We start from the raw sequence: 17301 nt of genomic DNA, 5'->3' as shown, positions 1-17301 counted from the left end.
AGCGCAGGATCACAGAGAAGGAGCGGGTGGGGGTGCTTCTGTCTTGACAAAGGCGTGACATGGCTAGTGACTGAGAGGGCCTTGACTTTCCCCTATGACTGACTGTGAGAGGGGAAGGCGAAGATTTTCTGCACCCAGCATGCCTTGTGACATTCTTAGGCAAATGAGGTGAGAGCCCTGCCAGAATAGCTCCAGCGATCCCATGCCACTCCTCTGAAGGCTCCTGATCTGCATAACCACAGCATTTTGAACAGGAAGCAGAGTGGCGCAGCGGAAGCGTGCTGGGCCCATAACCCAGAGGTCGATGGATCGAAACCATCCTCTGCTAGCATGGATTGATTTTTTTTCTTGTGAGGACCACTCTCTCGTTTCCACGCTGCCAGAGCGGAAAACAGCAGGCTTGTGCCAGCTTTTTGTGGGAAGAGACTGCTCAACTATCGGTCTCTGCTCAAAGTCAGGGAGACAGATGGTCAGAGAATCAACCCTACACTTCAAAGGAAATGATGCACAGTTATGACCATTAACGAAAGATGGGACCCTCGCACTTCTTTCTGAGGCTGCTTGGAACGTTATTATTCCCTTTTTTTGTCCTGCTATTATCAGTCTCCTGTGAATTTCGTGGAGCTGTTTTCTTTCTCTACCCTGCTGTTTTTCCCTTGCTGCCAATATATGCTTATTTCAATGATTTGAACTGCTGCTTTCCCTTTCTCCTTTTCTGCGCAGCTTTTGCATTGGTTTCAATCTCCAGTTCCTTAGCAGTTGCAAGAACTTTTTTCCTGATTTTCATGTTGGTCTGTAAACCAAAAATACCTCTGATACTGGTGCAATATAGTCATTGAACTCAGGGTTGTGATGTCTAGAGTTTAAAAAAAACATATGCCATGGAGCGTTGGTGTTATAGTGGTGAGCATAGCTGCCTTCCAAGCAGTTGACCCGGGTTCGATTCCCGGCCAACGCAGTGCTAATATTTATACATTAAGCAAGCTGTAGCTATTCTAACGCAATATGTTAAAAAAAAGAGAAATATCTTGACCAGATTACTCAGCTATTAGATAAATAATAAACAAAGACATAGGCAGGCATCCCAAAAGCCCTGTCTGCGACTTTCTATGTCCTGAAATTTTTATATTTTACAAACAGCAGTCACCACTCACAACTGCTGGTAATAAATGGGCTGCAGGGGGGCAGGCAATGAAACGGCTAAGCCCTTCTGCCCGACCAGCCTTTAGAACTGCAGCATCTCTGCAGTAAAAAGTGTTTCAGGTCAATATCTCTCCCCTGGAAAAAATGTGCGAGACACACCACCGATAAATGTGGCAAAAGTCCCCAACATTTTCTGCATATTTGTGCTCTTACTTGAAAGCAGCGCCACCTTGTAGTCATCGCAGGCAACTGCAGCATACAACCAAATTTATCCGAGAGCAAGGTGAAAGAAACCCAAGGGGACAGCCCCTGTCTGCAGCAGGAAGGTTGGCTGCTTCGAATGGACAGAACTTCCAGTCCTAAGTCCACTCACGTCCCGAACGCTCCCAAACACTCATACGGGCAAGCCCTCACCGGGTGCACCTCTGGCTCCCAGGTAAGGCCAAAACCTGAGCATTGTAGCGCAGGATCACAGAGAAGGAGCGGGTGGGGGTGCTTCTGTCTTGACAAAGGTGTGACATGGCTAGTGACTGAGAGGGCCTTGACTTTCCCCTATGACTGACTGTGAGAGGGGAAGGCGAAGATTTTCTGCACCCAGCATGCCTTGTGACATTCTTAGGCAAATGAGGTGAGAGCCCTGCCAGAATAGCTCCAGCAATCCCATGCCACTCCTCTGAAGGCTCCTGATCTGCATAACCACAGCATTTTGAGCAGGAAGCAGAGTGGCGCAGCGGAAGCGTGCTGGGCCCATAACCCAGAGGTCGATGGATCGAAACCATCCTCTGCTAGCATGGATTGATTTTTTTTTTTGTGAGGACCACTCTCTCGTTTCCACGCTGCCAGAGCGGAAATCAGCAGGCTTGTGCCAGCTTTTTGTGGGAAGAGACTGCTCAACTATCGGTCTCTGCTCAAAGTCAGGGAGACAGATGGTCAGAGAATCAACCCTACACTTCAAAGGAAATGATGCACAGTTATGACCATTAACGAAAGATGGGACCCTCGCACTTCTTTCTGAGGCTGCTTGGAACGTTATTATTCCCTTTTTTTGTCCTGCTATTATCAATCTCCTGTGAATTTCGTGGAGCTGTTTTCTTTCTCTACCCTGCTGTTTTTCCCTTGCTGCCAATATATGCTTATTTCAATGATTTGAACTGCTGCTTTCCCTTTCTCCTTTTCTGCGCAGCTTTTGCATTGGTTTCAATCTCCAGTTCCTTAGCAGTTGCAAGAACTTTTTTCCTGATTTTCATGTTGGTCTGTAAACCAAAAATACCTCTGATACTGGTGCAATATAGTCATTGAACTCAGGGTTTTGATGTCTAGAGTTTAAAAAAAACATATGCCACGGAGCGTTGGTGGTATAGTGGTGAGCATAGCTGCCTTCCAAGCAGTTGACCCGGCTTCGATTCCCGGCCAACGCAGTGCTAATATTTATACATTAAGCAAGCTGTAGCTATTCTAACGCAATATGTTAAAAAAAAGAGAAATATCTTGACCAGATTACTCAGCTATTAGATAAATAATAAACAAAGACATAGGCAGGCATCCCAAAAGCCCCGTCTGCGACTTTCTATGTCCTGAATTTTTTATATTTTACAAACAGCAGTCACCACTCACAACTGCTGGTAATAAATGGGCTGCAGGGGGGCAGGCAATGAAAAGGCTAAGCCCTTCTGCCCGACCAGCCTTTAGAACTGCAGCATCTCTGCAGTAAAAAGTGTTTCAGGTCAATATCTCTCCCCTGGAAAAAATGTGCGAGACCCACCACCGATAAATGTGGCAAAAGTCCCCAACATTTTCTGCATATTTGTGCTCTTACCTGAAAGCAGCGCCACCTTGTAGTCATCGCAGGCAACTGCAGCATACAACCAAATTTATCCGAGAGCAAGGTGAAAGAAACCCAAGGGAACAGCCCCTGTCTGCAGCAGGAAGGTTGGCTGCTTCGAATGGACAGAACTTCCAGTCCTAAGTCCACTCACGTCCTGAACGCTCCCAAACGCTCATACCGGGCAAGCCCTCACCGGGTGCACCTCTGGCTCCCAGGTAAGGCCAAAACCTGAGCATGGTAGCGCAGGATCACAGAGAAGGAGCGGGTGGGGGTGCTTCTGTCTTGACAAAGGCGTGACATGGCTAGTGACTGAGAGGGCCTTGACTTTCCCCTATGACTGACTGTGAGAGGGGAAGGCGAAGATTTTCTGCACCCAGCATGCCTTGTGACATTCTTAGGCAAATGAGGTGAGAGCCCTGCCAGAATAGCTCCAGCGATCCCATGCCACTCCTCTGAAGGCTCCTGATCTGCATAACCACAGCATTTGAACAGGAAGCAGAGTGGCGCAGCGGAAGCGTGCTGGGCCCATAACCCAGAGGTCGATGGATCGAAACCATCCTCTGCTAGCATGGATTGATTTTTTTTCTTGTGAGGACCACTCTCTCGTTTCCACACTGCCAGAGTGGAAAAAAGCAGGCTTGTGCCAGCTTTTTGTGGGAAGAGACTGCTCAACTATCGGTCTCTGCTCAAAGTCAGGGAGACAGATGGTCAGAGAATCAACCCTACACTTCAAAGGAAATGATGCACAGTTATGACCATTAAAGAAAGATGGGACCCTCGCACTTCTTTCTGAGCCTGCTTGGAACGTTATTATTCCCTTTTTTTGTCCTGCTATTATCAATCTCCTGTGAATTTCGTGGAGCTGTTTTCTTTCTCTACCCTGCTGTTTTTCCCTTGCTGCCAATATATGCTTATTTCAATGATTTGAACTGCTGCTTTCCCTTTCTCCTTTTCTGCGCAGCATTTGCATTGGTTTCAATCTCCAGTTCCTTAGCAGTTGCAAGAACTTTTTTCCTGATTTTCATGTTGGTCTGTAAACCAAAAATACCTCTGATACTGGTGCAATATAGTCATTGAACTCAGGGTTGTGATGTCTAGAGTTTAAAAAAAGCATATGCCATGGAGCGTTGGTGGTATAGTGGTGAGCATATCTGCCTTCCAAGCAGTTGACCCGGGTTCGATTCCCGGCCAACGCAGTGCTAATATTTATACATTAAGCAAGCTGTAGCTATTCTAACGCAATATGTTAAAAAAAAGAGAAATATCTTGACCAGATTACTCAGCTATTAGATAAATAATAAACAAAGACATAGGCAGGCATCCCAAAAGCCCCGTCTGCGACTTTCTATGTCCTGAAATTTTTATATTTTACAAACAGCAGTCACCACTCACAACTGCTGGTAATAAATGGGCTGCAGGGGGGCAGGCAATGAAACGGCTAAGCCCTTCTGCCCGACCAGCCTTTAGAACTGCAGCATCTCTGCAGTAAAAAGTGTTTCAGGTCAATATCTCTCCCCTGGAAAAAATGTGCGAGACCCACCACCGATAAATGTGGCAAAAGTCCCCAACATTTTATGCATATTTGTGCTCTTACATGAAAGCAGCGCCACCTTGTAGTCATCGCAGGCAACTGCAGCATACAACCAAATTTATCCGAGAGCAAGGTGAAAGAAACCCAAGGGAACAGCCACTGTCTGCAGCAGGAAGGTTGGCTGCTTCGAATGGACAGAACTTCCAGTCCTAAGTCCACTCACGTCCCGAACGCTCATACCGGGCAAGCCCTCACCGGGTGCACCTCTGGCTCCCAGGTAAGGCCAAAACCTGAGCATGGTAGCGCAGGATCACAGAGAAGGAGCGGGTGGGGGTGCTTCTGTCTTGACAAAGGCGTGACATGGCTAGTGACTGAGAGGGCCTTGACTTTCCCCTATGACTGACTGTGAGAGGGGAAGGCGAAGATTTTCTGCACCCAGCATGCCTTGTGACATTCTTAGGCAAATGAGGTGAGAGCCCTGCCAGAATAGCTCCAGCGATCCCATGCCACTCCTCTGAAGGCTCCTGATCTGCATAACCACAGCATTTTGAACAGGAAGCAGAGTGGCGCAGCGGAAGCGTGCTGGGCCCATAACCCAGAGGTCGATGGATCGAAACCATCCTCTGCTAGCATGGATTGATTTTTTTTCTTGTGAGGACCACTCTCTCGTTTCCACGCTGCCAGAGCGGAAAAAAGCAGGCTTGTGCCAGCTTTTTGTGGGAAGAGACTGCTCAACTATCGGTCTCTGCTCAAAGTCAGGGAGACAGATGGTCAGAGAATCAACCCTACACTTCAAAGGAAATGATGCACAGTTATGACCATTAAAGAAAGATGGGACCCTCGCACTTCTTTCTGAGCCTGCTTGGAACGTTATTATTCCCTTTTTTTGTCCTGCTATTATCAATCTCCTGTGAATTTCGTGGAGCTGTTTTCTTTCTCTACCCTGCTGTTTTTCCCTTGCTGCCAATATATGCTTATTTCAATGATTTGAACTGCTGCTTTCCCTTTCTCCTTTTCTGCGCAGCTTTTGCATTGGTTTCAATCTCCAGTTCCTTAGCAGTTGCAAGAACTTTTTTCCTGATTTTCATGTTGGTCTGTAAACCAAAAATACCTCTGATACTGGTGCAATATAGTCATTGAACTCAGGGTTGTGATGTCTAGAGTTTAAAAAAAGCATATGCCATGGAGCGTTGGTGGTAAAGTGGTGAGCATAGCTGCCTTCCAAGCAGTTGACCCGCGTTCGATCCCCGGCCAACGCAGTGCTAATATTTATACATTAAGCAAGCTGTAGCTATTCTAACGCAATATGTTAAAAAAAAGAGAAATATCTTGACCAGATTACTCAGCTATTAGATAAATAATAAACAAAGACATAGGCAGGCATCCCAAAAGCCCCGTCTGCGACTTTCTATGTCCTGAAATTTTTATATTTTACAAACAGCAGTCACCACTCACAACTGCTGGTAATAAATGGGCTGCAGGGGGGCAGGCAATGAAACGGCTAAGCCCTTCTGCCCGACCAGCCTTTAGAACTGCAGCATCTCTGCAGTAAAAAGTGTTTCAGGTCAATATCTCTCCCCTGGAAAAAATGTGCGAGACCCACCACCGATAAATGTGGCAAAAGTCCCCAACATTTTATGCATATTTGTGCTCTTACCTGAAAGCAGCGCCACCTTGTAGTCATCGCAGGCAACTGCAGCATACAACCAAATTTATCCGAGAGCAAGGTGAAAGAAACCCAAGGGGACAGCCCCTGTCTGCAGCAGGAAGGTTGGCTGCTTCGAATGGACAGAACTTCCAATCCTAAGTCCACTCACGTCCCGAACGCTCATACCGGGCAAGCCCTCACCGGGTGCACCTCTGGCTCTCAGGTAAGGCCAAAACCTGAGCATTGTAGCGCAGGATCACAGAGAAGGAGCGGGTGGGGGTGCTTCTGTCTTGACAAAGGCGTGACATGGCTATTGACTGAGAGGGCCTTGACTTTCCCCTATGACTGACTGTGAGAGGGGAAGGCGAAGATTTTCTGCACCCAGCATGCCTTGTGACATTCTTAGGCAAATGAGGTGAGAGCCCTGCCAGAATAGCTCCAGCGATCCCATGCCACTCCTCTGAAGGCTCCTGATCTGCATAACCACAGTATTTTGAGCAGGAAGCAGAGTGGCGCAGCGGAAGCGTGCTGGGCCCATAACCCAGAGGTCGATGGATCGAAACCATCCTCTGCTAGCATGGATTGATTTTTTTTCTTGTGAGGACCACTCTCTCGTTTCCACGCTGCCAGAGCAGAAAACAGCAGGCTTGTGCCAGGTTTTTGTGGGAAGAGAGTGCTCAACTATCGGTCTCTGCTCAAAGTCAAGGACACAGATGGTCAGAGAATCAACCCTACACTTCAAAGGAAATGATGCACAGTTATGACCATTAACAAAAGATGGGACCCTCGCACTTCTTTCTGAGGCTGCTTGGAACGTTATTATTCCCTTTTTTTGTCCTGCTATTATCAATCTCCTGTGAATTTCGTGGAGCTGTTTTCTTTCTCTACCCTGCTGTTTTTCCCTTGCTGCCAATATATGCTTATTTCAATGATTTGAACTGCTGCTTTCCCTTTCTCCTTTTCTGCGCAGCTTTTGCATTGGTTTCAATCTCCAGTTCCTTAGCAGTTGCAAGAACTTTTTTCCTGATTTTCATGTTGGTCTGTAAACCAAAAATACCTCTGATACTGGTGCAATATAGTCATTGAACTCAGGGTTGTGATGTCTAGAGTTTAAAAAAAACATATGCCACGGAGCGTTGGTGGTATAGTGGTGAGCATAGCTGCCTTCCAAGCAGTTGACCCGGGTTCGATTCCCGGCCAACGCAGTGCTAATATTTATACATTAAGCAAGCTGTAGCTATTCTAACGCAATATGTTAAAAAAAAGAGAAATATCTTGACCAGATTACTCAGCTATTAGATAAATAATAAACAAAGACATAGGCAGGCATCCCAAAAGCCCCGTCTGCGACTTTCTATGTCCTGAAATTTTTATATTTTACAAACAGCAGTCACCACTCACAACTGCTGGTAATAAATGGGCTGCAGGGGGGCAGGCAATGAAACGGCTAAGCCCTTCTGCCCGACCAGCCTTTAGAACTGCAGCATCTCTGCAGTAAAAAGTGTTTCAGGTCAATATCTCTCCCCTGGAAAAAATGTGCGAGACCCACCACCGATAAATGTGGCAAAAGTCCCCAACATTTTCTGCATATTTGTGCTCTTACCTGAAAGCAGCGCCACCTTGTAGTCATCGCAGGCAACTGCAGCATACAACCAAATTTATCCGAGAGCAAGGTGAAAGAAACCCAAGGGAACAGCCCCTGTCTGCAGCAGGAAGGTTGGCTGCTTCGAATGGACAGAACTTCCAGTCCTAAGTCCACTCACGTCCTGAACGCTCCCAAACGCTCATACCGGGCAAGCCCTCACCGGGTGCACCTCTGGCTCCCAGGTAAGGCCAAAACCTGAGCATGGTAGCGCAGGATCACAGAGAAGGAGCGGGTGGGGGTGCTTCTGTCTTGACAAAGGCGTGACATGGCTAGTGACTGAGAGGGCCTTGACTTTCCCCTATGACTGACTGTGAGAGGGGAAGGCGAAGATTTTCTGCACCCAGCATGCCTTGTGACATTCTTAGGCAAATGAGGTGAGAGCCCTGCCAGAATAGCTCCAGCGATCCCATGCCACTCCTCTGAAGGCTCCTGATCTGCATAACCACAGCATTTTGAGCAGGAAGCAGAGTGGCGCAGCGGAAGCGTGCTGGGCCCATAACCCAGAGGTCGATGGATCGAAACCATCCTCTGCTAGCATGGATTGATTTTTTTTCTTGTGAGGACCACTCTCTCGTTTCCACGCTGCCAGAGCGGAAAACAGCAGGCTTGTGCCAGGTTTTTGTGGGAAGAGACTGCTCAACTATCGGTCTCTGCTCAAAGTCAAGGAGACAGATGGTCAGAGAATCAACCCTACACTTCAAAGGAAATGATGCACAGTTATGACCATTAACGAAAGATGGGACCCTCGCACTTCTTTCTGAGGCTGCTTGGAACGTTATTATTCCCTTTTTTTGTCCTGCTATTATCAATCTCCTGTGAATTTCGTGGAGCTGTTTTCTTTCTCTACCCTGCTGTTTTTCCCTTGCTGCCAATATATGCTTATTTCAATGATTTGAACTGCTGCTTTCCCTTTCTCCTTTTCTGCGCAGCTTTTGCATTGGTTTCAATCTCCAGTTCCTTAGCAGTTGCAAGAACTTTTTTCCTGATTTTCATGTTGGTCTGTAAACCAAAAATACCTCTGATACTGGTGCAATATAGTCATTGAACTCAGGGTTGTGATGTCTAGAGTTTAAAAAAAACATATGCCACGGAGCGTTGGTGGTATAGTGGTGAGCATAGCTGCCTTCCAAGCAGTTGACCCGGGTTCGATTCCCGGCCAACGCAGTGCTAATATTTATACATTAAGCAAGCTGTAGCTATTCTAACGCAATATGTTAAAAAAAAGAGAAATATCTTGACCAGATTACTCAGCTATTAGATAAATAATAAACAAAGACATAGGCAGGCATCCCAAAAGCCCCGTCTGCGACTTTCTATGTCCTGAAATTTTTATATTTTACAAACAGCAGTCACCACTCACAACTGCTGGTAATAAATGGGCTGCAGGGGGGCAGGCAATGAAACGGCTAAGCCCTTCTGCCCGACCAGCCTTTAGAACTGCAGCATCTCTGCAGTAAAAAGTGTTTCAGGTCAATATCTCTCCCCTGGAAAAAATGTGCGAGACCCACCACCGATAAATGTGGCAAAAGTCCCCAACATTTTCTGCATATTTGTGCTCTTACCTGAAAGCAGCGCCACCTTGTAGTCATCGCAGGCAACTGCAGCATACAACCAAATTTATCCGAGAGCAAGGTGAAAGAAACCCAAGGGAACAGCCCCTGTCTGCAGCAGGAAGGTTGGCTGCTTCGAATGGACAGAACTTCCAGTCCTAAGTCCACTCACGTCCTGAACGCTCCCAAACGCTCATACCGGGCAAGCCCTCACCGGGTGCACCTCTGGCTCCCAGGTAAGGCCAAAACCTGAGCATGGTAGCGCAGGATCACAGAGAAGGAGCGGGTGGGGGTGCTTCTGTCTTGACAAAGGCGTGACATGGCTAGTGACTGAGAGGGCCTTGACTTTCCCCTATGACTGACTGTGAGAGGGGAAGGCGAAGATTTTCTGCACCCAGCATGCCTTGTGACATTCTTAGGCAAATGAGGTGAGAGCCCTGCCAGAATAGCTCCAGCGATCCCATGCCACTCCTCTGAAGGCTCCTGATCTGCATAACCACAGCATTTTGAACAGGAAGCAGAGTGGCGCAGCGGAAGCGTGCTGGGCCCATAACCCTAAGGTCGATGGATCGAAACCATCCTCTGCTAGCATGGATTGATTTTTTTTCTTGTGAGGACCACTCTCTCGTTTCCACGCTGCCAGAGCGGAAAACAGCAGGCTTGTGCCAGATTTTTGTGGGAAGAGACTGCTCAACTATCGGTCTCTGCTCAAAGTCAGGGAGACAGATGGTCAGAGAATCAACCCTACACTTCAAAGGAAATGATGCACAGTTATGACCATTAAAGAAAGATGGGACCCTCGCACTTCTTTCGGAGCCTGCTTGGAACGTTATTATTCCCTTTTTTTGTCCTGCTATTATCAATCTCCTGTGAATTTCGTGGAGCTGTTTTCTTTCTCTACCCTGCTGTTTTTCCCTTGCTGCCAATATATGCTTATTTCAATGATTTGAACTGCTGCTTTCCCTTTCTCCTTTTCTGCGCAGCTTTTGCATTGGTTTCAATCTCCAGTTCCTTAGCAGTTGCAAGAACTTTTTTCCTGATTTTCATGTTGGTCTGTAAACCAAAAATACCTCTGATACTGGTGCAATATAGTCATTGAACTCAGGCTTGTGATGTCTAGAGTTTAAAAAAAACATATGCCACGGAGCGTTGGTGGTATAGTGGTGAGCATAGCTGCCTTCCAAGCAGTTGACCCGGGTTCGATTCCCGGCCAACGCAGTGCTAATATTTATACATTAAGCAAGCTGTAGCTATTCTAACGCAATATGTTAAAAAAAAGAGAAATATCTTGACCAGATTACTCAGCTATTAGATAAATAATAAACAAAGACATAGGCAGGCATCCCAAAAGCCCCGTCTGCGACTTTCTATGTCCTGAAATTTTTATATTTTACAAACAGCAGTCACCACTCACAACTGCTGGTAATAAATGGGCTGCAGGGGGGCAGGCAATGAAACGGCTAAGCCCTTCTGCCCGACCAGCCTTTAGAACTGCAGCATCTCTGCAGTAAAAAGTGTTTCAGGTCAATATCTCTCCCCTGGAAAAAATGTGCGAGACCCACCACCGATAAATGTGGCAAAAGTCCCCAACATTTTCTGCATATTTGTGCTCTTACCTGAAAGCAGCGCCACCTTGTAGTCATCGCAGGCAACTGCAGCATACAAACAAATTTATCCGAGAGCAAGGTGAAAGAAACCCAAGGGAACAGCCCCTGTCTGCAGCAGGAAGGTTGGCTGCTTCGAATGGACAGAACTTCCAGTCCTAAGTCCACTCACGTCCTGAACGCTCCCAAACGCTCATACCGGGCAAGCCCTCACCGGGTGCACCTCTGGCTCCCAGGTAAGGCCAAAACCTGAGCATGGTAGCGCAGGATCACAGAGAAGGAGCGGGTGGGGGTGCTTCTGTCTTGACAAAGGCGTGACATGGCTAGTGACTGAGAGGGCCTTGACTTTCCCCTATGACTGACTGTGAGAGGGGAAGGCGAAGATTTTCTGCACCCAGCATGCCTTGTGACATTCTTAGGCAAATGAGGTGAGAGCCCTGCCAGAATAGCTCCAGCGATCCCATGCCACTCCTCTGAAGGCTCCTGATCTGCATAACCACAGCATTTTGAACAGGAAGCAGAGTGGCGCAGCGGAAGCGTGCTGGGCCCATAACCCAGAGGTCGATGGATCGAAACCATCCTCTGCTAGCATGGATTGATTTTTTTTCTTGTGAGGACCACTCTCTCGTTTCCACGCTGCCAGAGCGGAAAACAGCAGGCTTGTGCCAGATTTTTGTGGGAAGAGACTGCTCAACTACCGGTCTCTGCTCAAAGTCAGGGAGACAGATGGTCAGAGAATCAACCCTACACTTCAAAGGAAATGATGCACAGTTATGACCATTAAAGAAAGATGGGACCCTCGCACTTCTTTCGGAGCCTGCTTGGAACGTTATTATTCCCTTTTTTTGTCCTGCTATTATCAATCTCCTGTGAATTTCGTGGAGCTGTTTTCTTTCTCTACCCTGCTGTTTTTCCCTTGCTGCCAATATATGCTTATTTCAATGATTTGAACTGCTGCTTTCCCTTTCTCCTTTTCTGCGCAGCTTTTGCATTGGTTTCAATCTCCAGTTCCTTAGCAGTTGCAAGAACTTTTTTCCTGATTTTCATGTTGGTCTGTAAACCAAAAATACCTCTGATACTGGTGCAATATAGTCATTGAACTCAGGGTTGTGATGTCTAGAGTTTAAAAAAAACATATGCCACGGAGCGTTGGTGGTATAGTGGTGAGCATAGCTGCCTTCCAAGCAGTTGACCCGGGTTCGATTCCCGGCCAACGCAGTGCTAATATTTATACATTAAGCAAGCTGTAGCTATTCTAACGCAATATGTTAAAAAAAAGAGAAATATCTTGACCAGATTACTCAGCTATTAGATAAATAATAAACAAAGACATAGGCAGGCATCCCAAAAGCCCCGTCTGCGACTTTCTATGTCCTGAAATTTTTATATTTTACAAACAGCAGTCACCACTCACAACTGCTGGTAATAAATGGGCTGCAGGGGGGCAGGCAATGAAACGGCTAAGCCCTTCTGCCCGACCAGCCTTTAGAACTGCAGCATCTCTGCAGTAAAAAGTGTTTCAGGTCAATATCTCTCCCCTGGAAAAAATGTGCGAGACCCACCACCGATAAATGTGGCAAAAGTCCCCAACATTTTCTGCATATTTGTGCTCTTACCTGAAAGCAGCGCCACCTTGTAGTCATCGCAGGCAACTGCAGCATACAAACAAATTTATCCGAGAGCAAGGTGAAAGAAACCCAAGGGAACAGCCCCTGTCTGCAGCAGGAAGGTTGGCTGCTTCGAATGGACAGAACTTCCAGTCCTAAGTCCACTCACGTCCCGAACGCTCATACCGGGCAAGCCCTCACCGGTTGCACCTCTGGCTCCCAGGTAAGGCCAAAACCTGAGCATGGTAGCGCAGGATCACAGAGAAGGAGCGGGTGGGGGTGCTTCTGTCTTGACAAAGGCGTGACATGGCTAGTGACTGAGAGGGCCTTGACTTTCCCCTATGACTGACTGTGAGAGGGGAAGGCGAAGATTTTCTGCACCCAGCATGCCTTGTGACATTCTTAGGCAAATGAGGTGAGAGCCCTGCCAGAATAGCTCCAGCGATCCCATGCCACTCCTCTGAAGGCTCCTGATCTGCATAACCACAGCATTTTGAACAGGAAGCAGAGTGGCGCAGCGGAAGCGTGCTGGGCCCATAACCCAGAGGTCGATGGATCGAAACCATCCTCTGCTAGCATGGATTGATTTTTTTTCTTGTGAGGACCACTCTCTCGTTTCCACGCTGCCAGAGCGGAAAACAGCAGGCTTGTGCCAGCTTTTTGTGGGAAGAGACTGCTCAACTATCGGTCTCTGCTCAAAGTCAGGGAGACAGATGGTCAGAGAATCAACCCTACACTTCAAAGGAAATGATGCACAGTTATGACCATTAAAGAAAGATGGGACCCTCGCACTTCTTTCTGAGCCTGCTTGGAACGTTATTATTCCCTTTTTTTGTCCTGCTATTATCAATCTCCTGTGAATTTCGTGGAGCTGTTTTCTTTCTCTACCCTGCTGTTTTTCCCTTGCTGCCAATATATGCTTATTTCAATGATTTGAACTGCTGCTTTCCCTTTCTCCTTTTCTGCGCAGCTTTTGCATTGGTTTCAATCTCCAGTTCCTTAGCAGTTGCAAGAACTTTTTTCCTGATTTTCATGTTGGTCTGTAAACCAAAAATACCTCTGATACTGGTGCAATATAGTCATTGAACTCAGGGTTGTGATGTCTAGAGTTTAAAAAATACATATGCCATGGAGCGTTGGTGGTATAGTGGTGAGCATAGCTGCCTTCCAAGCAGTTGACCCAGGTTCGATTCCCGGCCAACGCAGTGCTAATATTTATACATTAAGCAAGCTGTAGCTATTCTAACGCAATATGTTAAAAAAAAGAGAAATATCTTGACCAGATTACTCAGCTATTAGATAAATAATAAACAAAGACATAGGCAGGCATCCCAAAAGCCCTGTCTGCGACTTTCTATGTCCTGAAATTTTTATATTTTACAAACAGCAGTCACCACTCACAACTGCTGGTAATAAATGGGCTGCAGGGGGGCAGGCAATGAAACGGCTAAGCCCTTCTGCCCGACCAGCCTTTAGAACTGCAGCATCTCTGCAGTAAAAAGTGTTTCAGGTCAATATCTCTCCCCTGGAAAAAATGTGCGAGACCCACCACCGATAAATGTGGCAAAAGTCCCCAACATTTTCTGCATATTTGTGCTCTTACCTGAAAGCAGCGCCACCTTGTAGTCATCGCAGGCAACTGCAGCATACAACCAAATTTATCAGAGAGCAAGGTGAAAGAAACCCAAGGGGACAGCCCCTGTCTGCAGCAGGAGGGTTGGCTACTTCGAATGGACAGAACTTCCAGTCCTAAGTCCACTCACGTCCCAAACGCTCAGCCCTCACCGGGTGCACCTCTGGCTCCCAGGTAAGGCCAAAACCTGAGCATGGTAGCGCAGGATCACAGAGAAGGAGCGGGTGGGGGTGCTTCTGTCTTGACAAAGGCGTGACATGGCTAGTGACTGAGAGGGCCTTGACTTTCCCCTATGACTGACTGTGAGAGGGGAAGGCGAAGATTTTCTGCACCCAGCATGCCTTGTGACATTCTTAGGCAAATGAGGTGAGAGCCCTGCCAGAATAGCTCCAGCGATCCCATGCCACTCCTCTGAAGGCTCCTGATCTGCATAACCACAGCATTTTGAACAGGAAGCAGAGTGGCGCAGCGGAAGCGTGCTGGGCCCATAACCCAGAGGTCGATGGATCGAAACCATCCTCTGCTAGCATGGATTGATTTTTTTTCTTGTGAGGACCACTCTCTCGTTTCCACGCTGCCAGAGCGGAAAACAGCAGGCTTGTGCCAGATTTTTGTGGGAAGAGACTGCTCAACTATCGGTCTCTGCTCAAAGTCAGGGAGACAGATGGTCAGAGAATCAACCCTACACTTCAAAGGAAATGATGCACAGTTATGACCATTAAAGAAAGATGGGACCCTCGCACTTCTTTCTGAGCCTGCTTGGAACGTTATTATTCCCTTTTTTTGTCCTGCTATTATCAATCTCCTGTGACATTCGTGGAGCTGTTTTCTTTCTCTACCCTGCTGTTTTTCCCTTGCTGCCAATGTATGCTTATTTCAATGATTTGAACTGCTGCTTTCCCTTTCTCCTTTTCTGCGCAGCTTTTGCATTGGTTTCAATCTCCAGTTCCTTAGCAGTTGCAAGAACTTTTTTCCTGATTTTCATGTTGGTCTGTAAACCAAAAATACCTCTGATACTGGTGCAATATAGTCATTGAAGTCAGGGTTGTGATGTCTAGAGTTTAAAAAAAACATATGCCATGGAGCGTTGGTGGTATAGTGGTGAGCATAGCTGCCTTCCAAGCAGTTGACCTGGGTTTGATTCCCGGCCAACGCAGTGCTAATATTTATACATTAAGCAAGCTGTAGCTATTCTAACGCAATATGTTAAAAAAAAGAGAAATATCTTGACCAGATTACTCAGCTATTAGATAAATAATAAACAAAGACATAGGCAGGCATCCCAAAAGCCCCGTCTGCGACTTTCTATGTCCTGAAATTTTTATATTTTACAAACAGCAGTCACCACTCACAACTGCTGGTAATAAATGGGCTGCAGGGGGGCAGGCAATGAAACGGCTAAGCCCTTCTGCCCGACCAGCCTTTAGAACTGCAGCATCTCTGCAGTAAAAAGTGTTTCAGGTCAATATCTCTCCCCTGGAAAAAATGTGCGAGACCCACCACCGATAAATGTGGCAAAAGTCCCCAACATTTTCTGCATATTTGTGCTCTTACCTGAAAGCAGCGCCACCTTGTAGTCATCGCAGGCAACTGCAGCATACAAACAAATTTATCCGAGAGCAAGTTGAAAGAAACCCAAGGGAACAGCCCCTGTCTGCAGCAGGAAGGTTGGCTGCTTCGAATGGACAGAACTTCCAGTCCTAAGTCCACTCACGTCCCGAACGCTCATACCGGGCAAGCCCTCACCGGTTGCACCTCTGGCTCCCAGGTAAGGCCAAAACCTGAGCATGGTAGCGCAGGATCACAGAGAAGGAGCGGGTGGGGGTGCTTCTGTCTTGACAAAGGCGTGACATGGCTAGTGACTGAGAGGGCCTTGACTTTCCCCTATGACTGACTGTGAGAGGGGAAGGCGAAGATTTTCTGCACCCAGCATGCCTTGTGACATTCTTAGGCAAATGAGGTGAGAGCCCTGCCAGAATAGCTCCAGCGATCCCATGCCACTCCTCTGAAGGCTCCTGATCTGCATAACCACAGCATTTTGAACAGGAAGCAGAGTGGCGCAGCGGAAGCGTGCTGGGCCCATAACCCAGAGGTCGATGGATCGAAACCATCCTCTGCTAGCATGGATTGATTTTTTTTCTTGTGAGGACCACTCTCTCGTTTCCACGCTGCCAGAGCGGAAAACAGCAGGCTTGTGCCAGCTTTTTGTAGGAAGAGACTGCTCAACTATCGGTCTCTGCTCAAAGTCAGGGAGACAGATGGTCAGAGAATCAACCCTACACTTCAAAGGAAATGATGCACAGTTATGACCATTAAAGAAAGATGGGACCCTCGCACTTCTTTCTGAGCCTGCTTGGAACGTTATTATTCCCTTTTTTTGTCCTGCTATTATCAATCTCCTGTGAATTTCGTGGAGCTGTTTTCTTTCTCTACCCTGCTGTTTTTCCCTTGCTGCCAATATATGCTTATTTCAATGATTTGAACTGCTGCTTTCCCTTTCTCCTTTTCTGCGCAGCTTTTGCATTGGTTTCAATCTCCAGTTCCTTAGCAGTTGCAAGAACTTTTTTCCTGATTTTCATGTTGGTCTGTAAACCAAAAATACCTCTGATACTGGTGCAATATAGTCATTGAACTCAGGGTTGTGATGTCTAGAGTTTAAAAAAAACATATGCCATGGAGCGTTGGTGGTATAGTGGTGAGCATAGCTGCCTTCCAAGCAGTTGACCCGGGTTTGATTCCCGGCCAACGCAGTGCTAATATTTATACATTAAGCAAGCTGTAGCTATTCTAACGCAATATGTTAAAAAAAAGAGAAATATCTTGACCAGATTACTCAGCTATTAGATAAATAATAAACAAAGACATAGGCAGGCATCCCAAAAGCCCTGTCTGCGACTTTCTATGTCCTGAAATTTTTATATTTTACAAACAGCAGTCACCACTCACAACTGCTGGTAATAAATGGACTGCAGGGGGGCAGGCAATGAAACGGCTAAGCCCTTCTGCCCGACCAGCCTTTAGAACTGCAGCATCTCTGCAGTAAAAAGTGTTTCAGGTCAATATCTCTCCCCTGGAAAAAATGTGCGAGACCCACCACCGATAAATGTGGCAAAAG

General features: G+C 46.9%; 4 non-coding genes across 4 annotated transcripts; all 4 read left to right on the top strand.

Moving 5' to 3' along the window:
• Positions 1-7280: 7280 nt before the first annotated feature.
• On the top strand, positions 7281-7352 carry TRNAG-UCC (transfer RNA glycine (anticodon UCC)). Its single transcript has one exon. It is a non-coding gene; the product is annotated as a tRNA-Gly (tRNA).
• Positions 7353-8884: 1532 nt separating this feature from the next.
• Positions 8885-8956, top strand: TRNAG-UCC (transfer RNA glycine (anticodon UCC)). The gene has a single exon. It is a non-coding gene; the product is annotated as a tRNA-Gly (tRNA).
• A 1532-nt stretch (positions 8957-10488) lies between these two features.
• TRNAG-UCC (transfer RNA glycine (anticodon UCC)) lies at positions 10489-10560 on the top strand. Its single transcript has one exon. It is a non-coding gene; the product is annotated as a tRNA-Gly (tRNA).
• Positions 10561-12092: 1532 nt separating this feature from the next.
• Positions 12093-12164, top strand: TRNAG-UCC (transfer RNA glycine (anticodon UCC)). Its single transcript has one exon. It is a non-coding gene; the product is annotated as a tRNA-Gly (tRNA).
• Positions 12165-17301: the final 5137 nt, after the last annotated feature.

This window comes from Pleurodeles waltl, unplaced genomic scaffold (genome assembly GCF_031143425.1).
Source record: "Pleurodeles waltl isolate 20211129_DDA unplaced genomic scaffold, aPleWal1.hap1.20221129 scaffold_69, whole genome shotgun sequence".
Taxonomy (NCBI): Eukaryota; Metazoa; Chordata; class Amphibia; order Caudata; family Salamandridae; genus Pleurodeles; species Pleurodeles waltl.
Note: the sequence above shows the minus strand (reverse complement) of the source record. Positions and strands in the feature narration are given on the sequence as shown.